Source organism: Apteryx rowi, unplaced genomic scaffold (assembly GCF_003343035.1).
Source record: "Apteryx rowi isolate R43461 unplaced genomic scaffold, aptRow1 scaffold_3, whole genome shotgun sequence".
In the NCBI taxonomy this organism is placed as follows: domain Eukaryota; kingdom Metazoa; phylum Chordata; class Aves; order Apterygiformes; family Apterygidae; genus Apteryx; species Apteryx rowi.
In genome coordinates this window covers 9,872,195-9,896,006 of record NW_020449418.1, presented here as the reverse complement: position 1 = coordinate 9,896,006, position 23,812 = coordinate 9,872,195, and the positions used below count along the sequence as shown (strand labels likewise).

The 23,812-nt window shown below is 41.6% G+C and overlaps 1 long non-coding RNA gene across 2 annotated transcripts in view; it reads left to right on the top strand.

Moving 5' to 3' along the window:
- The window catches only part of LOC112968055, a 40,469-nt gene extending 16,966 nt beyond the window's left edge, over positions 1 to 23,503 (top strand). The window contains exons 4-10 of one of the 2 annotated variants that reach the window (XR_003254198.1): positions 370 to 489; positions 2,632 to 2,703; positions 10,001 to 10,208; positions 11,086 to 11,268; positions 21,318 to 21,390; positions 22,777 to 22,953; positions 23,051 to 23,503. This is a non-coding gene — a long non-coding RNA (uncharacterized LOC112968055). Of the gene's footprint in view, positions 1 to 369; positions 490 to 2,631; positions 2,704 to 10,000; positions 10,209 to 11,085; positions 11,269 to 21,317; positions 21,391 to 22,372; positions 22,434 to 22,776; positions 22,954 to 23,050 lie in introns of those variants that run through there. The other variant, XR_003254199.1, reaches the window with a different exon arrangement.
- The last annotated feature ends 309 nt before the right edge of the window (positions 23,504 to 23,812 follow it).

The window sequence follows — 23,812 nt, the reverse complement described above, 5'->3', positions numbered from 1 at the left end:
GAGCTCTTCTTCCTCCAGGTGTCTTTAGATATTTATCTATTTGAGCTTCAGAGATGTGACTATAACTGGATGCACAGACCATGTGATGCCTAGAGCTTCCTAAACTCCATGCAAAAGGTGTGTCTAGCAAGTCCTTGCCACAGCAGACAGAGTTTAGAAATTAGAAAGCTCAGTTCTCAGCCATGAGGAACTGACTCACTGTGTGTGTGAAAAAGAGAGACACTGCATGCCCCACCAAGTGGGTTGGCCACACAGCAGAGCTCAGGAACCACAACACCTTAGTTCACTAAGTCTTGCTCTTCCTTCCCCCTTTTTTCTGCCCCAGGTCTTTACTGCTATCACTCACCACATCTTTCTTAATCCTTCCAGGTCACTGTGTGAATCATGCCTTGACTGAGATCTCCTTTCTTGAAGGAAGATGCAGTTTCACAGTGGCTGAAGCCAGTCTGAATCCAGCCAGCCAGCAGATCATGCTCCTTCCCACCCCAGGTACTTCTGTTACCAGGCAGTGGAGTGGTTCACGGGGTTGATATGGCCAAAAAAAACAATTTAGCAAAAAGGGAAAAGATTGATTTTTAGCTCCCTGAGCTGGCTCGTTTTTCAGTTGTCATAGCACTTAATGCTGACACAAAAGATAAAGTAGGGAGACAATCTACAAAAGGTAGAAAATCTGGACAAGACAGCATGCTGCAATATGCTGAAAGTAAGGTTAGACACAGCCATAGTGATTCCACACTTGCCATTGGATAGGGATTTTTTAAGAGTTGTGAGGGAGAGTTTGTTTCCAAATGACGGTAAAAAAACTGAAGTCTATTGGGAAGTAGAATTGAATTTATTTTTTTTTGTCTCCATTGATGAGTTCTCTAAGAATATCTTGGAGGGCCCGTAAAGGATGAATTTTAAATGAAGTTCTGCCTTGCCAAGAACAGAGAAGAAATAGCTAGCTTAGAGCTGTAAACTAAGATACTTTGTTCTGCTTTTGGAGAATGGAGGCCATTTGAATGCACTTTTCTAATTTACTGAGCAAGTGTGGTATAATGGTCTTTTTGCACAGAGTGCTGAAAGATAAACTGGTACAAGAGTGGCTGGGGCTTGCTGACTCAGCTATAGTGATTCTAATGCTTCCCCACGTCTTGCTGCTTTATATCCTTCATGCTAATGTCACTGGTTTGAATCACAGGCATTCACTGACTTGGCACCTCTTGCAGTCAGGAAACACAGACGCAGAGGTAAACACCCCCTCTTGTGCCCACGTACACCCGCAGCAGTGTATGAATCCCGACAGTTTGTGTGGCAGCAGTGCTCTTACAACTTACGCAGCTGCTATAAATCTGGGCAAGAATGTCCCCTTTACAGCTACAGCAGATATCAGACACAGTATGTTAGGGGACAGGATGCCATTGCAGTTCCAGCCAGGAGACCATGAAAGAAAGTGGACAAAGCAAGGACGCATCTGTTTTGGAACAAAGAACATCTGTCCCTAGCCCAAGCACTTTTTGACATGATTTCACAAGGACAAAGGCTCAGGTTGACTGATACAAGGCTAGTACTCCATAAAACAAGCCCTAGGGTTTGGCTGTCCAAATGGGACCAGACTCTTTTCAGTGGTGCCGAGCGACAGGACGCGAGGCAACAGGCACAAACTGAAACACAGACGCTTCCATCTGAACATGAGGAAATAAATACTTTTTCACTGTGAGGGTGACAGAGCACTGGAACAGGTTGCCCGGAGAGGTTGTGGAGTCTCCTTCTCTGGAGATATTCAAAACGTGCCTGGATGCAATCCTGTGCAATGTGCTCTAGGTGACCCTGCTTGAGCAGGGGGGTTGGACTAGATGATCTCCAGAGGTCCCTTCCAACCTCAGCGATTCTGTGATTCTATGTGGACTGACAGTGACTCCAGGCTCTGGCAGGAGCAAGGTTTTATTCTTCTGTCTAACAAGAGAGTATAGAACAGGATGGGTATCATCCTGTGCACAGCCTTTAACCACGCATCTGCTTGTGTTTTGTGGTCTCTTTGTGTACCACAAAAACGAAACTACTATCAGATTATACACAACAGATGTTCTGTTCAAATATGTTTGTGTGTTACATCCTCATAGCAGGAAAATTCCTTTTGTTTTCTTAGAAACTGGGTTCATGTCTGTTGCTTTCTCCATGTTGTTAATTTTTAGTTGTAGTGGCCACTTATTTATTGAAAGGCTGCAAACCGTAAATGCACATTTGCATTCCGCATGAATGTATGTCTTACAGGAGAAAATATTTTAAAAAGGACAGACTTCTAATACGTCTTCAGTAAAGTTTTAGGGTTCTGGAATGAAGCTGATCATAACAAATTCTAATTAATAATTTGCTTAACATCACTGTTAAAAAATAAGCTGTGCTTCCTTCCCTTCTCTGCTGGTATCAGTGCTGGCTCTAATGCTTTTTAGCTTGTGGAATCACAACAGAAAATTTTGCAGTAGATTCAGAGTGTGTATGCCTGCAAGTATACAAAACAAAAACAGTCTAGGTTATTCATTACTGAGATTGTACTAACAAGATGAGTTACACATTGGAAAACAGAAAAAATGACCATTAACATTTAAAGACCTTGTAACATTCTCCTATGCCCTCCTTTTTGGTGCTCAGCCCAAGTTGCCACACGCCTGTGTCTGACTTTGGGGATACCCAGCAAAATCCTCACTAAGGACTGCTGCGCAGGTACAGAAAGCATGAACTCTGTATTGCATTAAAGCATTAATAAACAAAACAACAAAATCTGTGGAAGTTTGTTACATGGCACCTCTTTGTCACAAGCTAGCTCTGTTGTGTTAAGCTGCTCCTGCTTGATACTGTTAAGACAGAATGACAAAGAAAGATTTTAGTGCGGTTTCTAAAGCTATGGTGGGTGTGGACCCCACTATCCCACAGGTAAGAGCCTCCGACTGTTGCATTTCATAATCATGGTTGCTGAAACTGTTGGCCTTCCCCAGCTGTTTAAGAAGCTGGTTTTCCTACTGCATCTTTGAAGAAAAAGAAAATAAAGAGTGTATTTACAGAGGGCCAAGCTCAGAGGTACGTATCCTTGCTCTACTCAATTAATGAGAGTTTTGACTGAGGAAAAAAAGAATAAGAATTTTGGAATTGTAACATTCTGCTGGAGTGGTCTGGAAATCTTAACACCTGTGGATTCATCTGCAATGTCTGCAGTCTTGACAGAGAGAGGTCTAAGGTACAAAATTCACACTGGGATCCAGATGAACTCTGTATATGACAAAGTACAGAATTAATGTAAGGAAGATGGAAATCATCCTTGTATGGTGTCCAGATGAAATTTGGTGTCCAGGTGAAATTTCAAATGTCCAGTGATGATATGAGAAACTGCAATAAGAGAATAATAAAAAGCCCTAATTTTCAACAAATAAGTGAAGATTTTCTTGTTCAGAACAATTTATTACATACTGCTGTTTGATGGTTTTTGTGAATACACATTTGTAAATAGCTTTTTGGGGATTTGAAACATCTGCAATGTTAGAGTGCATGTGTATGTGCATCTCTGTTAATTTCATTTAGCCTTCAAAGTGACAAAAACAAGGTAAGCACAAAGACATATATGGAGCATTCACACTGTCCGACTGTATTCATCTAGCTTATGGGCCTAATATAAAATTGCAGGCATCATATACAGCCAATGGGACCTCCAGAGAGTGATGGAGAGTGCCTAAATGAGGGAGCCATTCACTATACAAGCAGTCTAAACTTAGGCAGTGTGAATCCTTCACTTGAACTGTACTGAAGTGCTAGAGCCTGAGATATGCTCTGGAGTCCTTCCCATCTACTTTATCCAGTTCATGATCACTGGCAGCCAGAGGGATGGCCCACTGGGGCCGTGCTGGGCATAGGAGGAGGCGTAACGCTACTCCTGATCATCACATTATCATCTGAACCCAGTGTCAGTGGCAAAAGTTTGACTCCTTGACTTCTCCTTGTTCTTGCTTGGAAAGCTGCACTTAGATTTATTTCATGGTCTACAGAGAAGTCAAAATGCTCCATAAGCAGGTGAGAAAAAGGAATCAAGACTGGCATAAAGCAGCTCGGTAGAAGGCTGTAGGCATAAAAAGAGAATTTGAGACATCCATGGACTTTTCTCTTGATGCTAGTGCCAGCTTTGATACCACCTGTCCCCTCATTTTTGTCTCATTCCTCTTGTTAGTTATATTGGTGGATCAGATCAGGGAACTGATTTAGGTTTAAAATAGCCCTATTTAAAACCTGGTTCCATTCTCTGATCAGTTCACCTTGTCATGTTTATAGCTGAGTTATATAACCCCATTCTGAATAATTGTTCCTTAAGAATAAAGTGATACCACCTGAGGTTTGTTCAAATAAGAGTTTCTAAACCAACAAGTCTCTGGCACCAATAAGGGGGATGGTGGAGGAGTGGAAATGAATAATTTTGAAGAGGATGGAGGATCACATGAACACTGCTACTAAAGCAGATGTCCAGGAGCCATGGTCTAGATGGATTCTAGGTGTAACATACTATATAGAGGCCAAAAATATAGTGTTTCCAAACCTGTGTTTCCATTAATTAGGAAATGCAGGGATAAGTCTCAAGCTTCTGCTACAGACCTGTGCAAATTAATCTGCCGGAGATTTTTCATTCCCCAGATTCCTCAAACACGCTAGAAGTTATATATAGCCAGAAGGAAGACAGTCACTCGTGAGGAAAAGGACAGTAGCTGGCACATATTGTTACTATGACTGACACTCAGAGAAATCTAATAATATGCAAAGTCAAGGAGGTGTTGTGTTTAGAGGCAATGAATTCCTCAAGGAATCATTATTTTGAAGCTATCACCAAGAGGATAGAACAGTTAAACCATGTTTATTTTATTAACATAAAAGGAATGGTGGAGTTGATTTTGTCAGGTTTTGAACTGTGATTCGGCCACCCCTTCCACCTTTCTGAGACAAAACAAAACAAAACAAAAGGCAGTATTTATTTACTGGTTTAAAGCTAATTTCTTGTACTAAACTTTTCTAAAGCCTGTATTGGAAGGATCAGTACTTTGCAATGTATTTTTTAGCCTTTTAGCACATATTTGCCTGTGTTTTTTCAAAATTTAGTATCTAAGTTGTTCACAGTAATTGAGGGGAATTAAGAAGGGTCATCTCTTGGAAAATTTCATTCACACTCTTCTTAGTTACTTTTAGCCCTCAGCCAAAATTTATATCCAAGTTATATACTACACCCCAAAGACAGAAATTTGTCACTGAACTACTAATGTTTTCATAAGAGGAAAGGAATGCTCTGCAATCACTAGAATAAAAGCTTCCAAAATTATTTGGTGATAGTGTTATAAACAAAATCAGTCTGAAATGGATGGATAAACGTAATAGGAGATATTAATACTAGATCTTCTGTATTTGTAACTGTTAATTCTTCTCTAAAACAGACTCCAGTTCTACTGTAGAAATGGAGGTGAATGGATGCTCCTGATCCAAACTGTGGGCATGCTGAATCCTGAACATACCCAGGTTTAGACTTGGTTCTTGTCCTTGTTGCTGTCTCCTCTCTCTACAATTAGCCAAATCTAAACTCTATAGAGCCAAGTAACTCAGTCCCTTGGATTGACATTGAGACCTGAATTACACAGTTGGAACATCCCGTGCCGTAAAAAAAGAGTCAGGACTGGCTTGTAAGGAAGGAATAGGAGATTGTTTATTAATGCTACTAGTAGGAAATAGAACCCACCATTTTTCCATGGGATTTTGCTTCTGAGAGGGCTGGACGAAGTTGTATTTTTAATGCATGGTGGAACGACACTGGAGGGTGGAAGAGCTCCACTATGAAAACTCTGCCCTATCACCTGGGGAATGGTAGTGGAAGGGTGAGAGCCTTCTTACACAGAGACAAATTAAAGGACTGGCAATAAACTTGCCAGTTTGGTGCTCCCAGCAGGTCAGTGAACGGCAGGCCTATTTTGCCTCCATTAGAGGTGGGTTAAAGTGGGTAAAAGCCTTTGAGTGTTTCTCTTTGGCTACACTACTGAATTTAACTGCATCCCTCTTGTAAGAACAGGCCAAAATTGCATGGTTAAGGTATGTTACTAACGATGCTGTAGCTCCTGTCTCTGCAATGGGCTAAAGGCGAGCCATGGACCATTTATATGGCTGTAGTCTGAATGCCTGCAGAAGTTCAGATCTTGATGTAAACTTCCCAGGTCTCTTGCTCATTTCTTGACAGTTTTTGGAGTTACAGTGAGCCATTCCCTCTGCCCCATACTCCTCATTAATTCCAATTGCAGATGCATACCAGTCAAAAACACGCTATTTTTGTATTTTTTGTTTTGTTTTTAACAGTTCCTTCTCTCTGCATTTTACTCTGAGATTTTCCTGATGGATGGGACAAAAATCTGAAAGCTATAGGTTTTATTTATCTACTTACTTATTTTGCCGTTAAGCTCCAGGAAGGATCATCTGCTTTACTCTGAGGAGTCATTAATTGTGTAGCCTGAATTATGCTTGGTTTTAGAGATTGCTAACAGTCTGCCAGCACAATGGCCCCTGTGGTAAAGGGTACAGAAACCTTATGATGGTACCCATTAGCACTGTTTTAGCTAAGAACCTGTCAGTCTGTATTAAAACTCCCATTATTCAGGATTTCTGAGCAACCTATAAATATTTGCTGTAGTACAAAAGAACTCAGCTGAAGAGCTTCTATTTTTAGCTGGAGGTTTGGTTCGTTTAGTTTTTGTTTTTGTTTTTCATCTCCTTTTCAAAAGAAGCTCTCAAGGTTAATGGTATCATAATTTGACCTTCCTTTTTAATACTGTGCCTATTTGTCCTATGCATGTATTTCTGTATATATGAGTATTCCCCTGACAAATGTCTCACAAAATGAGTCACTGCTGAAGATGCAGACCAAATAAGAAAGCGCATTAGCAGTCTGTACAGAACTAAATTCAGTGGTAGTCAGGGTACAGTACGTCTTCTATATAGGTTCAAAGGCTTTGAACCTTTGTTAGAAAAAAAATCCTGTAATTAATCCTTGATGTCACTCTTAGGGCCCAATCACGTGATGGAACATGCCTACACTGGCCTGAATGATCAGTGAACGGTGTTATCACCTCCTGCCCTGACCCAACAAAGTGTTTTAATGGAGGCAGTAGACATGTTTGATGGGTTTGTGTTTTATTACATGGTATATGATATGAGTTCTCCAAGTGAAGGCAGTTTTTTTTCTCTTCATACTGTAGCAAGCCTGTTAGTGGAAGCAATCAGGATTATCTTCAGTCATAGTGAACCAAACTGAGCCAAGCTGTCCTTATTGTGAAAGGTCAGGGCCAAATGTTTTAAAGGCCAAATCATATCTCATAAAGCTCCTCTGGTAAAGAATACTTCACATTTTCATTAGTGTTTATTGGTGATTGCCTAAACAACTGTCATCATATACATAGACATAAACACAAAGATGAAGAAGATTTATTTGGCCTTGCTTGTGTGTGTCTCTAGTTTGTGAGATAGCATGAGAGGTAGGCTTTTAGCTTTCTAGTTTTGGGTATTCAATCCTGAATTCTGTGGATTACAAATACATACTAAATCCTGCACTGAAAAAGCATTGCCAAAGTCTAGCCCTTGGAAACTGAGAAAAAACAAGAATTATGGTTGCTGTGCAATCTGAATTTGGCTGGTTTGGACAGAAACTAGAATAAAGTCTTTCTTGACATGACCACATACAATTCTTCCACCGAACTCTTAAAATTTCATATGTCAGATCTGATTCACATGTCAGATCAGATGTATATTTAAAAGGTAACAGAAACCAAGACCATCTAATTTTATTCTTCCCAGTTCCCTGAGCCCTGTGTGTAATAGAGTCTGTGGCAAAGTGCAAATGTTGCTACTCTGTAGAGAAAGATACAGTAGGGAGTACTAAGGCAATCAGACATATGGAAGTCCGTGGAACCAGATGAAATGGACCCAAGAGTGTGGAGGGAGGTGGCCAATGTCATTGTGAGGCTGCTCTCCACCATCTTTGAAAGGTCATAGCAGTTGGGGTAGGATCCTGGTGACTGGAAAAAGGCACACATCATACCCACCTTCAAGAAGGGGAAGAAGGACAATCCAGGATGCTACAGGTTGGTCAGACACATCTGAGTCCCTGGGAAGGTCATGGCAACTTGTGAGACTGCATCTGGAGTACTATGTCCAGTTTTGGGCTCCCCCTTACAACACAGATATTGACACACTGAAGCGAGTTCAGTGGAGGGCCACCAAGATGATTAGAAGAGGTCTTGAGCACGAGATGTATAAGGACAGACTGAGAGACCTCGGTTTGTCCTGCCTGGAGAAGAGAAGGCTGAGGTGAGATCTTACTGTTGTCTGCAACTACCTAATGGGTTGTTTTAGAGAAGGTTGGGCTGGACTCTGCTTGGAGGTACAGCATGGCAGGATGAGAGGCAATGAACACTCACTGGAACATGGGAAATTCTGACTTCATACAAGGAAAAATCTTTTACCATGAACGTGTTCAGACGGGTTCCCAGAGAAGCTCTGGTCTCTCCACCCTTGGGGATGTTCAAAGTGTAGCTGGACAAGACCCTGAACAACCTGCTTTAACTGGACCTGCTTTGAGCAGGCGGTTGGAATAGAGATCTCTGGAGGTTCCTTCCAATCTGAATGATTATATGCTGTATTTGAAGAAAATAAGGTATTATCTTTATTTCAGAAATTTAATGGGACACCCTAAATCTTGTGATTGGACTTAAAAATAATACACTTTAGACTTTGTCAGACCTCAATCACATCTGTGTTTCCAACTCTACTGTCTCACAACAGGAAAGCATTTGTCTTGTTGGAATTGTTTCATGTGGTACCTAGCTGCTGGAGGCTGTGGGAGGCAATTGTAATGACACAGCAAAAAATTATCATGAGATTGTCACATGTAGAAAGGTTTTGCTGATAACAACTTAGGTCATGGTCAGAATTGACTTCAGAGAGTGGTTTTTTTTTAGGTTCTTCAACTCCTGTTGTTCTGAAGAACTTAATTCATCACAGCCTTTCTGGAATTCTGCATCACAGTAACTCCACTGTTAACTATAAAATTGTATCAGTGTATAACTGGAGCATGCTATTAGTGTAGTGAGCCCATAATATGCCAGACACTTATAAAATAGTGTGCTATTAAAACCATGTGTGTAACAGCTTTTCAGTGACAATTTGATTTGGCTTTGTAATTTTGTAGAAGAGCTGAAGAAGACAGACTCAGTTTATACTAGTAAATTAAACATGCTTGGGAACATTCCCAGCTACTGCGGCCAACTGGCATGGAACAGTCTGTATCTATGCTGGTGAACTGGGTTTGCTTGCGGTAGATGGCTGTAAGCAAACTGCTTGTGTGTGGTTCCTGGCATACTCTGAGTTCCAAAACAGGTCCAGAAGTTGTTTGGGAAAGCACTAGCTGAAACGGGTTACGTTCCTGCAAGGGAACTCTCTCACATTTTATTAGCATAGGTAACCATGTTCAAGTGGTACACAGTGGGCACACTTGAATTTACTAGTGGAGCTTTCTCATCTAAAGCAGTTGAGTTAGTAGATCCTTGTAACGAGAATGAGAGACCTGAATGTAGGCTAAGGACTTATTTGTGAAGCAGTAGGTACTGTTAGATGACCCAGATCCTACTCCCAGTACTAGACTGCTATAGACTTCTTGAGGGAAGGGCTCAGCCTCATGAGTTGACTTCCATCCCTCGACCAGCATTTTTGTAGTTACTACCACTTTAATGCTTTTTTCTCTAGCAAGTGCCAGTAAGATGGGCCTTAGGTCAAGAAAATGTTAGTAAGCAAATTTTAAACTAAGTTAAGTTTCTGCCTTCTGTTACGATTCTACTCATGAATAAAGATGTGTACAGACAGAGTCTCCTGCAAGAAAATAGTACCAGCACCCACAGCCTTCCTATCCAACTGATTCTCTTTCAGACTGTGACTTCTCTTTGGTTTCATTCATGTCCAGGTGATACCTTCAGATTTTTGCTGCAAAATATCTGTACGTTCCAAATATCTCCAAACGAAAAGACCTTGAAGCAATCCACTCTGATTCCCAGTGTCAGGGTGCAACGTAGGCTGGCTGCTCCCTAAGGAATGGGGAGCCAAGGGGGATAATGCTGCCAGCAGGGCTGGGGCATCACCAGCCAGTGCTGGTCCCACAGCACCTGAATGAGGTAAGCAGGGCAGGCCTGGGGATGGTGGCCAGGCCCAAATAAAAGTCCAGATCATAAGGCAATATCATGCTGGTGAAGCAGCTCCAAGGTCAAACCAGGCAGTCAATCCACAGGTTGGGGTTCGGATCAGGTGTGATGAGGGCTGGGCAAATCCATGGTGATGGGGCCAGGTTGAGGCTGGGCCAGGCAGTCGGCCCATGGGTTGAGTCTGGTGAGGCCCGTGGCCAGGCCCGGACCGGGTCATGGTGGGGCTGGTGCTGGCACAGCTGCTGTGTTGCAGGGCAGGGACTGATGGCCCTGGGCTGGGCTGAAATGGGGGGAGGGAGGGGATTGGAGGAGGTRGCCCAGCGGGAGGCAGGGACCAGCAGGTCTAGAGGTGCCCCCAGGGCCCGACACTCTGTGCCATGTAAATCTAACTAAGTGTGCACTAAAGACCTTAGAAAGGCTGAAAGTTAAAGAAGTTAAAACCTAAGGATTTTGTTCCTCTCTGCTGTATATGAATAGAGCACTAGCTTATGCCTGCATAAATCTAATCTAGAAAAGATATACAATCAGAATTAACCTGATCAGGTAGGGAAGAAAACTATTCTTGAGATCTGTGGAACATAAAGTGTTGAAGTGGAGCAATTGCTTGAGTTAGCCACGACATTTTCTGTTCTAAACCTTATTATAAGTATGGAATAATCCCTCTATTTTTGATGGCTTCAAAAACAGCCTACAGAAAAGGTCTGGCCAATACTCTGAAGATGTTACTGGCACTATGGCTCTCATGCCTGTATGTATTTCTTTCCTTTGTTCATAATACAAATTTTCTGATATAGAGGACAGAAAGCAGATAATGAGAATCTCCTGGCTTTCCTCCTTTTTCCACTTGCAGAATGCATCTGTGCAAGACAGAATGGTACCAGAAAGTGCAGGGAACATATGTTTTCCCTGGAAGGACTCCTGATGTGGCAAACTGACAGTATCGTTGTGGTGGGATTGTGCTGGCCTTTGTCCTACACAACTGAAGAGATTCTTCCTGGGACTGCAGGAACAAATTGACTGAAACGATTGCCAGGTACAGTCATTTTGCTTTTCAGTATGAGGATGTTTCTATATCTGGCCTAAGAAAACATGTCTGTGGTCCTTCATAACTTTCTTTGAAACTTTTTACAAGTTTCTGAGGGATACTCCAAACTCTGCTCCAGGGATCCCTCCACGGTCAGAAGGCTCCAGAAAAGGGTTGCAAGGTTGGCTGGTTGCAAGGGTTGCATCAGACCTGTGTTCAGTGCATCCCCCTGGGTATCAAATATTGGGGCAGCAAAGATATACGGGGCCTTACAGCTGTCTGACAGGCCATTGTACCATGCTCTACGGCTGCTGAAAGAAGAAAAATTTTGTGGACTGGCAACGGTCCATTGACTCAAAAATTTCAATATCACTCCTTTGAAGCTGCTTTTCTGCTGGTTGAGATTAGTGAATAAACTTTCACTGACTTCTCAGGGCTTGCCTCAAACCCTCATTCCCACATTCAAGGACAGGGCAATGGTACCATGACACAGTAGACATCCCACAAACCTTGTTCTATTTTCTATCAACTATTTTGTGTCTGGGACCAAATTATAATACAGTTATGCAGGACATTGGTACTGATGGCCAATCTGACCATCAAATCTTGTTTTTAAAGAAGCCATATAGTGCCGTTCTCTAATTTTTTTTTTTTCCAGAGATGTAAGGAGTGCAAGAGTTTAGTTCTAATGTATGCTATAAAAGTTGGAGGATTTTTAAAAAATTTTATTTGGTTCTCAAAAGCATTCCTTTTCTCCCCATTTTGAGCTCCCCATTTTAACTTGAACATCACATACAGTTCTGATCACTCTCTTTGAAGAAAGCTGAATTGGAACTGGCAGATGCAGAAAAGGGCATTGAAAAGATCAGCAGAACGGGGATCCTGCTTTACAGTAGGAAATTGAAGGGAATGATTTGTTTAACCTTGCAAAACAAAAGCAGAAATAGGATATGTTTGCTGTCTGGAAATACATCAGGCGGGTAAATACCAGTGAGGAGAAAAGGGGCCACTGATGCTTTAGAATGCAAATGACCAGGAATAAATTTAAGCTGAAATTTGAAAACAGTTTCTAGGCATTAGAACAGTAGCCCCAAAAATGAGAGTCATGACTGCTTTTAAGATGGATCTTGCTGTGGTTACAAATGGGAAAGGGTAGTGTGGTGCTTGTAATAGCAGTGGGCTAGATGGTGCAACTCAGCAGGTCCCTGCTAGTTCTGTGCTCCTGCCAGCACTGTGCAGAAAAACTGTCTTGGAGATTATACTATGATGACAGTGAGATATAAATCCAGCAGATTCCTTCCTTCTTTAGCTAGAGTTTCTCCTCCTAATTTTAAATCTTCTTTTGCTATGGACTGCAGCGTCTCCTGATTTGACCATTTTCCTTAGGTAAAGATTCCTAATGTTTCTAGAGATGGGCCTGATACATTTTGAGGATAGCTCTTATCTGCCTTCTCCAGTGCAGGAAAGATAGCAAGGACAAGCTGGAAGGACTCTATTGGGTCCTCCGATAGAGGACCTCAAACATCCTAATGAAGTCAGATCCAGGACCTGGATCCCACAAAGATTTTTGTGGGAGGGACACCTGGAAAACCTTTTCAGTCCCCATTGCAGCATCAAAGAAGCTGCTATGCTGATGTGGAGGGTGCAACGGTAGAAGAGAAGTAAAACTGGTGTGAAGAAACCTACCTATCCTAGAATGCACTTTGAACATATTCCTGGCTTACAGTGGCTGCAGAACCCGTCTCTCTAATACTGGTAATTTTCCTGCAGAGTTTTCAGCAAGCAGAATTGCTAGAGGGCCCAGGCAGTGGTATCCACATAAAAGCAGTTTGTTTGTGCACCTGGAGAATCCCACACAAGAAAAATTTGGGATGACCCTGCAGATCAAGCCATGCTGGTGGCTTTCTAGCCATATAGTAGGACAAGGCAGATTATTTTGTGAAAGAAAACCAGAGGGAAAAGGGTGAGTTGATGCAGGCTGAGAGAAATTAAAAGAAAATAGATTCAGTGCACTGTAGACTTAGGCTGCCCTAAAAATAAGAAAAATGGTGTCCAGTAACTGACTTTCCAATTTCATTTGATGTTCCCAGAAGTTGTGAGAAGAAATTATCCTCTTAATGTGGAGTCAGGTCTCATTGAAGTGGATGAAAGGATTGGCTGAATCATGCCCAGAGGGTGTCAGTGCCAGAGTTTGGCAGAAAAAGTGGACTTCAGAGAAAATGAAGAGGCTAGTGCCTTTCTGTGGAGGATGGAGCTGGTTTAACTCATGGCCCAGGCCATGAGAAGCTGAGACCCTATCGACCTGTATGACATATCCCCTGAACTTTGTTCAGTGTCAGAGGTGAAAGAAATGCCTTAAAGCACTCAGTGGTGGAATCACTGAAGAATAGTTCTCCATGACAGACAAATCCAAACTGTGGAGAATTTTTACTGTTTTATTTCTGTTCCTGCTTCATGATTATTTTTATATATTCTTGATTTTTTTTTCTTGTGATGACTTCAAGTTGTCAAGGGATGACTTCGTCCCTTTCCTAGCAGAGATTTGCCAGTACTCTGACACCAGTTCTGATTTTGCTCAGGAACCTATAATAATGGGCAGCACAGCCTGCAATCTTAGATGAGTGGATAATCGCAGAGGTGATTTGGAGGTGTTCAAAAGGAAATGGGCACCTCAGGTACAGTCGTCTACAAACACGGCTGCTTTGCACAGCATGCTCCCACAGTGACAGCATTTCTGCTGTACAAATGCAGGCCTGCCAGGCTTGAAGCAGAGTTTTCATGGTTGCGCATATTGTAAATCTGCCATAGGCTGTGGGTCAGCCAAATCAGTTTGGCAACACAGAAACTAGTAAGAGAACAGAGATTTAGAACAGGTTATAAGGTACATTCAGACATGATTTGTCAAGTAGAAACTGCTTGCACAAATCAATAATGTCCCAAGAAACCAATATAGGTCAATTTTGGGTGTGCATGTAATACCAGTACATAATCAATAAAACCTTTGTGTCGTAAATGAGTTGTGGGTTATTTGTTTTTATAGTATGTCCAAACTCTGTGATACCTCTCCTTGCTCCAGGTGCTTAGATAATATTGTGTAATTCATCCAATCCACCTAGTAAAGTACACAACCTTTTCAGTTTAGTATGTATCATGTGATGAATAAGAAAATCTGGTCCTTTTATTCTACTCATGTTTTTAGAGCAGGCTTATTGGATGTGTAGGCATAAAAGTCTATTCTTGCCCTTGCTTCATTGTCTTCTGTTTAAAGTGGGGACAAGATAGATAAAGATTTTGCTTTACTTTACAGGAGTGTTTGAAGGTTAATGTAATTAATATTTGCTAAGTCTTGGCTGCAAGATGCTAGGGGATTACAAGGTCTTATCACTATTCTAAGTGGGGTATTGGATGCTTACTGAATACCTTCAACAGCACAAAATGAAGTCATCAGAGGAGCTTTTTCCTTTGGCTCATATTCAGCCCAATCGGTTTGGAATCCTCTCATCACAACTTCAATATAAGGATTTGTGGAATATATGAAGCTATGCTGAAAAATATTTATCAGCCAGCTGCTGCTGGTGACATCAGCTTGGCCTTTTGCAGGGAACAAAGCATGTATTGCTAACTCTAGCTAAATAAAGCAGATGACTTTTCTTTTTTCCTTTTTAAAGAGCAGATTTCCTTATGGAAAGGAAAAAAAAAATACCCCACAACACCACGGCAACCGATCTCATTCCAACACTTTTTGGTTCTGTTTTTATTGCTTTCTGCTCCCTCCTACTTCCAATTATTTATGGAACAAGGTCTGAGTCACATGGTGGAGCTGGAATGATTCAGGAGTTTGTTGAGAGAAGAGAAACAGGAAAAGAAGGGCCTGGCAGTTCAGGCGAATGACTTAAGCGCTTCGGCATCCTGTCCCAGGCCTTGGAAAATGCAGCCCTTGCTGCTAGAAGTGTTGCCAAGTGATGCTTGGAGACGGAAGCAGTTCAGTTCCTTGGCAGGCTTGCAGAATAACACCAGACATAGTCTTGTAAGGTTTATCAGTAATAACTAGTCAAGTGGGAGATACCGATATGTGAATTGTACCAAGAGAAATAGCTGAAAGTATTGAAGAAAAATCCCATCCAAACAGGGACGATTATGCATCTATAAGAAGTTCAGAAACTGTAAGGAGTATGTAGTCTTTTTTCCATTTCTTAGCTGATTGTAGATGCGGGTTTGCTTGGCTGGATTTTTTTTTTCCTTTCTTAAAAATAGGGATTATACCTAGGCAACAACTCCTGGGAAGTCTGTAAGCACAAAACTAGCAAAGAATTTATCTATTTTCCAAGATAATGAAAAGGAAGCTGCCAGTCACTCATCACAACCTGAGATCCTTTATCCCTGGCTTCTTGAGATTGTGCTTCTGGTACCTCATAAGAGATTAGGTGGAAAATTTTGAGATGCTAAAGCAACATGCTTGCATTGACATATTTTCCTTTCAAACTGGGACTTTGGCTTAAGGACCACTCAGTGGTATAGCTGATAAGACTTTGTGAAATCTAGTTCATTGCTTCAGTACAGCTCAGTAGTTAGCACCTTGGACAATACAGCTGCTACAATATAAGAATAAAATAAAAAATCACTGATAGGGCCTGATTCTTCTTGCACGTCCCAGGGTAAAACTAATAGAGAGCTGGTGGAGAACAAAATTAAACATGTACCAATTTCAAAACTGGTCTTTTAAACTTGATTTGTATAAATTTATGGGGCCTCACCACTGTTACTGTATTATTTGCTTATTCAGGTCCAATGTGTCCAGTTTTTAGGGAATGCACTTATTTAATGTTAGTAACAATGTTTTACTGGTATAGTATAGCTATCTGAAAAGACACACCTTGTAATATTTCACCATTTTCTGAAATGATAGGCTCAAAATACAGAAAATATTTTACAAAAGCACACTGATTCGTTTTCTTACATTATGATCTTCTTAATAAAATGACTGAAAAATCCCAGTTTTGGTCTCAGCAGTGTGGCTCAGGTGTTCAGCTCTGTTCTAGAAAGAGCGAAATCTGGATCACACATAAAGCATACCAACCCAGGGCAAAGGGTGTGCATGCTCCAAAGAGAGCTGGGTTGCTACCGTCACTTGTATTATAAGGCCTGTTGCTCTTCTGGGCTCTGCATATTGCACTGGGGGGAGTGTAGTGTAGGAAAAGGTATTCAGAAAAAGAGGGGTAGTCAGTTAGACTGCTCTTCTGGCATGCAATTCCTCCCTAACTGCCCATTTGCAATAGGCACGAGCAATGCGCAAAGTGAAGCAGCCTCTGGCTGCTTTAACTTATGCGTGGGGCTGCGTGGCCCAGTATTGCTGGAAAGGAAACAGCTGCAGCAGAGTGGCCGGGAAGGTCAGTTCATAATGTGAATGGCACAGCTGTCGGACCAAGCCAGGAGGAAGAAGAAAGGGCAGAAACAGGCAGCGATAATCGTAACACAGATAAAAAAAATAACTGAGGAAGGAGTGGGAGAAAGGGTGCCATCCAGCTGCGTGCCACGCTTTTCAGGGTGAAGCAGTGACGGCTTGCAGATGGCGAGCTGCGGCCACCAGTTGCCTGGAGTAAGCTGTCCTGGTGGCCTTGGCCAGGACAGCAACAGCAGAGCTCCTTTCTTTGCCCACTGCTGCAGGTGAGGAGGCTAAGAACTGTGTTTATTTTGGCCAATGAACCACTCTGGCTCTACCTGCCAAAGGTATTTTAGAAAGCTGTTTGGTGCCGAGGGCCTGCCATCGCTGAGGCAGGCTCTGCGAGCCGTGGGTGCTCTCGCAGAAGAAAACCTTGGTGGGGAGGTCGCTGTGTTTTACTGCTTTGCCTCCCACAATAACGCCGCTGACCGGCACTTGTTTTTGGACTGGGTCCTTTGCCCCTCCTGTGGCTGGTCACGTCTGCGTTGTCCCTTCCCCTGGCACAACGCACCGCTCGCTGAGCTCTGTGGGCGCCTGAGCCTAAGGCGAGGGGCGCCTCTGCCCTGCACCCACAAGCCTAGCCACCACATTGCCTTGTTTTGCCTTTAAGACGTGGTTTGGAGAGGAGGGAAGAAGCTGTGCAGAGAGCGTAACGAACACCGTCTGTTTTGGAGGACAAGTGACGGTCCGCACCAGTCCCTGCCCTGCCAGCAGCTCCAGTGCCACTGCTGCAGGCACGACTGGAGCAGGGGAACTAAAATAAACTAGTGATTCACTGGGAGGAAATCGCAGGAACGATGAGTGTTTAAAACCAGCTTAGTTAAAGCCTTATATTTTGTCATCGTAGGCACGAATTCAGATTACAGCAGTCCCACGAGCATAAGGCTAAACGGGGAAGTAGTGCAACAGTGGACAGTTTCATGTGTGGAAGGGGGAATATTTGTTCTTGATGGTTCAGAGAGTTTGCACAGGGGGGCTGGTGAATGCTCCCACAGCAGCAGCAGCCAGTCACAAACCACTAGACCTTATGTGGCTTAGTCACGCCAAGTCACAAGACATGACATTAATTGGTGACTCTAACACATGCTGAAAACTGCTTATTTTCATATGTGGGAAGCACAAATGAAAGCAAGTTCTTCCCAATTGCCCTTTTTCTTGAGAAAACAAACAAACAAAACAAACAATTTCGACTGGATAAAATATTTTGGTAGCATCCAAGTTATTTTGAGGCATTTGAATTTGTTTGAACCTTCTTTGATTCCCTTTTAAAATTACATTTGGTCGATTTTCAAAATGGAAAGAGAAGTTATTTGTGGATGTCAAAATACATTTTTGCTATCTTACTTTTTCCTTTCCTTTTTTTTTTTTTTTTTTACCTAAAATAGTCTATGAGTTTGTTCCAAATTTGCAGGTCACTTCCCTGTCCACAAAACTGCATTTTCCATTGTTATTTGAATATTTTGTGTATTTTATATAATATTTTGGTTAATATAGTATATTATTTTAATATATTTTGATGACTTTAGCCCTAAAATGTGCCTAGATCCAGGTGTGAACAAGCAGCATTGCCACTTTTCCTTTTTAGTCACTCTTTTCTGAATAGGAATTCAGATTCCTATACAATCCTCCATGTGCTTTTTTTTTTTTTCCCTCACCAAAAATCATTGCCTGTGAAATCCCCAGGAACAAGTGTCTTGGTCCTTTGCTTTGGAAGTCTGTCACTTCCCCTGCAGTTGAATGACTTTCCAAAGAGTTGCAGGCTTTTTTCTTTTCTGCGAGGAATAATAAATAAGGTCACTTTTAATGAACTCTGTGGGCTTGCACTGAAGCCAAATTTAGAACTCTGTCTGCAAAATTCTGTTTTGAAGGGAGTCCTTAAAAGCAGAGCTATGCAAATTTTTTTATTATGAAACTCATGTGAAACTGCCCAGTTCTGACACTGGCTGAAAGTCCAACCTGTGTTAAAGACTGCAGCTTGATGTGGGATCTGGACATTTTCAGTGGCATTTCACGTTGCACCTTGGGGTTTGTTCTGGTAGCACTTTGAAAGGAGAGACATAACTGTGGGAAAAAAGCAAAGAATTATTTTGCATTTAAAGCCTGCCATCCAGAGGGTGCTGGATTTTGCCTTGAATGTGCACATTATTGGAGGAAATTTGCTCTAAGTCAAAGGAATAAAATGAAGAATATGTAGATGTTTCTTGTATACTACAGTGTGAAAGAGGAGGATGGAAGTTGAATAGTTCTTGTGTTTTCAGCCATGACCCTGGCAGCTGAGAAAATAAATGGATGATTTAGTGAAGCTGAAGTCAGTTGCAATAAAACAATAGTTTTAATTACCAGTGGAATACAAAGCTTCAACACAAGGCCAATTACAGATGTCCCACAACACCATCTCTATTTTTAATTAGCTGTGTGGGAGAGGAAAAAATTTTCTACTTCAGTCCATTGGCTGTCAATGAGTGAGTTTTGCCTCTTTCTTTCAGATGGTGGTATGTGACTATAATGTATTTTCTCTGTTCTGGGTTTTTATTTTGTAAAAGCATTACTGATTTTTCATTAGCTATTAGCTATGGTAGCTTCAGTTTCATTCCAACAGCTTCTTTAGACAATCTCTATGTTCCTAGAAAGTTTGTTTTTGCTTCCTACAGACGGTGTGTGGTATCTGCTTGAACCTGAAGGGTGGATGACCTGCTCAGATACCCTGGATCTAAGATTCTTCTGTGTAATGGAAACACCTGTAACAGACCCTAGGGAATATTTCTGTGGGCAATGACTCAGACATATTTTTGTTTGTTGTTTGTTTCATTACTTCTTCTGCAACCAGGAACATTCAGAGGACAATTTTCCTGCTCTGTGTGCCAATGCTGTAGTGCTGTCCGTGGACACAGTCTGAGCCATGGTTTAAAATAATAGAGGGCTAGGGGTGCATCAAGATCTTTGCCTGAAATAGTTGCCATTTAATGGTCTAGATGAAGATCTGGCTACAACCTTTCATCTTTCTTGACCAGCATGAATTTACATATGCATCCATTTTGAACAGCAAATGTAAAGCAATAGTTGTTAAGAGAATGAGGGTAAGTGTTTGAGATATTGTTACAACACAATGATTCCCAGGAACTGAGAAGGTGAATGCAAGAAAATAATACTTAGACTGTTCTGCTTTCAAAGCATTTCATAAACATTAGCTTGTTCTCAAAACACACACGTGAATTAGAGAAACTTCACCCCCAGTTTACAAAAGAGGGATCTGAAAGGCAATGAGTTGGAAACTTCACTGAAGCCCCTGACTCCTGTGTACTATCCTTGGCTCAGAAAAAGTTATTTTCTCTCCAGGCACCTGTGAAGCATTCAGCGCTTCCTATAAAAAATACACTGGAGGCCTTCTGAGCCTACGGAACCTGTGTCCCAAATGCAGTGCTGACTATTACAACAATACAGACCTTTTTTAAAATGTTTTGCAGCTGTCTAAGTTTTAAAGTAATTTTTCTTCACTAAATGACTGTGATATACTGATGCTCCCTGCAAAGAAGGAATTTGGCATCTTTGTCATTCCTCAATGTATCCAAGAGCCTTTTCACCAGCTGCAGAAATAACCTCCATAATGGGTAAAGGCATCACAGGTCAGCTCCATCACTTCTTGTTACCTATAACAATTCCCAGTTCCTGCCTCAGATGTGGCATTCCCTTGGATGCACTGGTCTACATAATCACTGGTATCCTTTAGCCTGTAGCCAGAAGTCTATCTTTAAGAGAAAATGCGTGTGATTCAAGTTACTAGCATGTATGGGGCTGGATCTAGGTTGTGAGCCAGTCTTATCTGACTCCCCGGGAATGCTTGCTAGTCTGCAAATGAAGCCAACTATATGTGGAAGGAGTGTATTTTATGGGAAAGTCTATACCCAGATTAACATTGGCAGGACTTGTTCAGGACCAGAGTAGTTATATGAATGTGATTATTTTGTTCTGGCCCTTGTGCCGTATAGAAACTGGCCATCTTTGGTCTGGGAGAATATACAGAATCTTCAAAGCATGGAATTTACTTTTCCAGGGAAATAAATGTTATTTTAGTGGTTTCAGTTTTCATGGGTATTGTTTGGCTTTTGCTGTCTGTTTCTTGATAAAATTCATCCTTTCCAAAGCACATGGTACCTTTTCCTCATGTCACTCCCATGACCAGGATCTACTTCACTGCCTCAGATGGCCTTGATTCAGGAAAAGACTTTGGGCATATGCTTAAAGGAACAGGGTGTTTTCGAAAGGGCCTAGGGCCTTTATGAGAAACTGTAGCAATATCATATTATCTGGTTCTTGTACTTCATTACAGTCCGGTGTTACGTGTTTTCCTGCTTATGGCTTGATCCTATACCCTGCTGAATGCCCTTGTCTAGGCGTGTTCCTCTTAGGCAACAGCCTGTATCTGACAGGGCCTGGCCATTTGTAAAGCTTGGGTGCATTTTTATACTCTGTTTTAGCAGGGTTTTCATACAAACGGCCGTCAGGGGGTCCAGGCTTCCGCTGACAAACTGTGGGCAGTTTTCCAGTGTTTCATAACATTCTTGGGAAACTTGAGGGGAACATTTCATCTTATTTCTTGCTCTTTTTGTATGATCCACAGGAGAACAGCCATGAAACTGTGACTCTAGTGAAAGCAATGCCTCTGGAAATCAGGACCAATTTTCTCCACAGAGGTAGCAAACTGTTCTGTAATCTGAGCTATTTAATGAGATGCAGTCTCAAAACAACTTTGAGACTCTCTTACTACAAATCACATGCTTGGGCCATTTTTTGATGTTTCCAGGAACATTTTTTTAACCTACAATTTTTCTTAAACATTCACACTTTCTTTATGTTGCAGAACTTTTATCATTAATATTTCATGTTCTATTGAATAGTCTATTCACCCAAGTGACTAAATGATTTCTTATGCACCCCTTTTTTCCTTTGATCCAGACACACAAAGGAATGCTTTCTGAGGGGCCTTTGGGGAAAACAGAGAGATTTAAAGATCTGTAGATAAATCCCATTCCCCTTCCAAATACTCATAGCTCCAAAATAGATATTTTTTATTATTACTAGTTGGTTCATGCTTTGAAAAGAACACATTGCTTGTATGTTTTAAGACAAATCAGATCTGGTAGATCATTAGATGATTAGCAATGCATGTCATCTAGCAGGCTTATCAATTAATCAGTGGTTTGCTCCCAGTACTATGAAGAGTAAATGGGTGAATCTCTTAGAAAAGAACTAAAGGGTAGATTGCTAAGACTGGTAGTGTTGAAAATGAATGAAGGGCCTAGACAGATTTTAGAGGTAATTGGATGTCCCTCCACTTTTTGCAAAGCTTATGTGATGTGGACAGCTAAAGTTCAGTTCAGTCTTTGACTCAGTTGCCATTGACTGTCATTGAGACTTTGTTCCACAGACCAGAGCTACTCCTGAAAATGACATTTAGGCCTATCAATGCTGAGGAATACCATTTAATTACCTTTAAAAATCTAGGCTGTGGCGCTTTCCTCTGCTTTTGTGCCCAGTGCTCTCTCCTGTAATTAGATACACTGGAAGTTAATTAAATTTTCTGTGTAATTATGAAACTACCTCAAAGTGTGTATTAGTTTCATAAATAATAGCAGGAGTAGGTAGCACTTACTGATGACTCTTCCTTTTTGCCAGAGGGGAAGATGTGTTTGCTACAGGCTGGGAAGGCAGCTGAACCCCTCCAAGAGGCAGGAGGTAATGTCACTCAGTGCTGCTTCCCAAACTTGGCTCTCCCAACTCTCCTAAGCCATTTCTGTGGTTACCGACACAGGCTTCTTCATTGTGCACTTGCTTTGATGTTAGAGACAGTGATAATTGCAGCATTGTGAAATACTTGGAAGATTGGCTTGGCTAAAGGACGTAAATCCAAGAGGGAAAATGTTGGGAGGATGAATGATTTCATAGACCAAAGGCTTCCCATGTTGACGTGATAGCAATAAAACTTAACTCCAAGCATTGCAACCTAAAGTGAAAGCGAACCCTGGCAGTCTTTAATGAGTGATGCATTCAGACTTTGTTGTTTTCCCTTTGCTTCACAGTCAGTGCAGAGGATGGAGACTGGCACTTAACACCATGCCACATGAGTCAAAACAGGAGCTTGCTTGGCTGCTAAACTTGTGAGATCATGGCAGAGTACAGGAGCAGCCCTGGGTTATTATTTCTGTGAGCTGGCAGAGGCCAAGAAGATCACACAATACAATTATCTAAGCCTCCAGGTAAGAAGCAGACACTTTGATTCCCCGCTGTTGACTGAGCAGCAGTAACACCCACTGGAGGCAGTCTTTCCTAATTTCTTTTTTTTTTTCTTCCTAGGAATTTGTCATATGAGTGCTGCATCCTGGTGAGCCTTCTAGACTAACTACTTAGCACTGAGTTACTGATATTCAATGAAAACATCTGGGAAAGAAAAATATTTAAGAACAGAAGCTATTTTTCTTAACTTGGCAGCTTAGCCCAAAGAAGAGCAATGTGGTCATGATATTTTCTCTTCACCTAAAAGCTTCAAGTGAGGGATGGGATTCTTTAAAACTTATATGAACTTCAGGTGAGAGACACAGCAAGTATAAAAAAAGCAGAGAAGGTTTGAAATGATTAGGCTGAAAAAATTGTCTGTGCATCAGGTGAGTTTTCCAACAGCTGTTAGCAGTGATTTAGCTGATTTCAGGGCAATGTAGAGAAGTTAAAACCAAATATCTCTCAAGACCCTTTCTGCAGTGTTTTTCAAAGTCCTTATGATGTTGAAGAAATTCAACCTGGCTCACTCAGGAATTTCTGCTGCTAGTTTTTGTTGTAGTCCTCCCTTGTGGCTCTTTTTCAATTACCAGGATTGCTGCTGTTATAATCTAAAATTGTAATTATCAGCATTGTAAGATGCTCTGTAGACACTGCAGGAAATAATATAATAGTAGAAGCTTCTCTTCTCACAGGTTCATGTTTTGAACAAACAAGCACATTAAGTAAGGAAGTAAAATCAGCACATATAAAGATTCAACCAAGACAACAGTCCCACATGTAGCACTTACTCTCCCTTGCTGTAGTACAAACAAGCAATTCACAGGTCTTCTGAGAACCTGC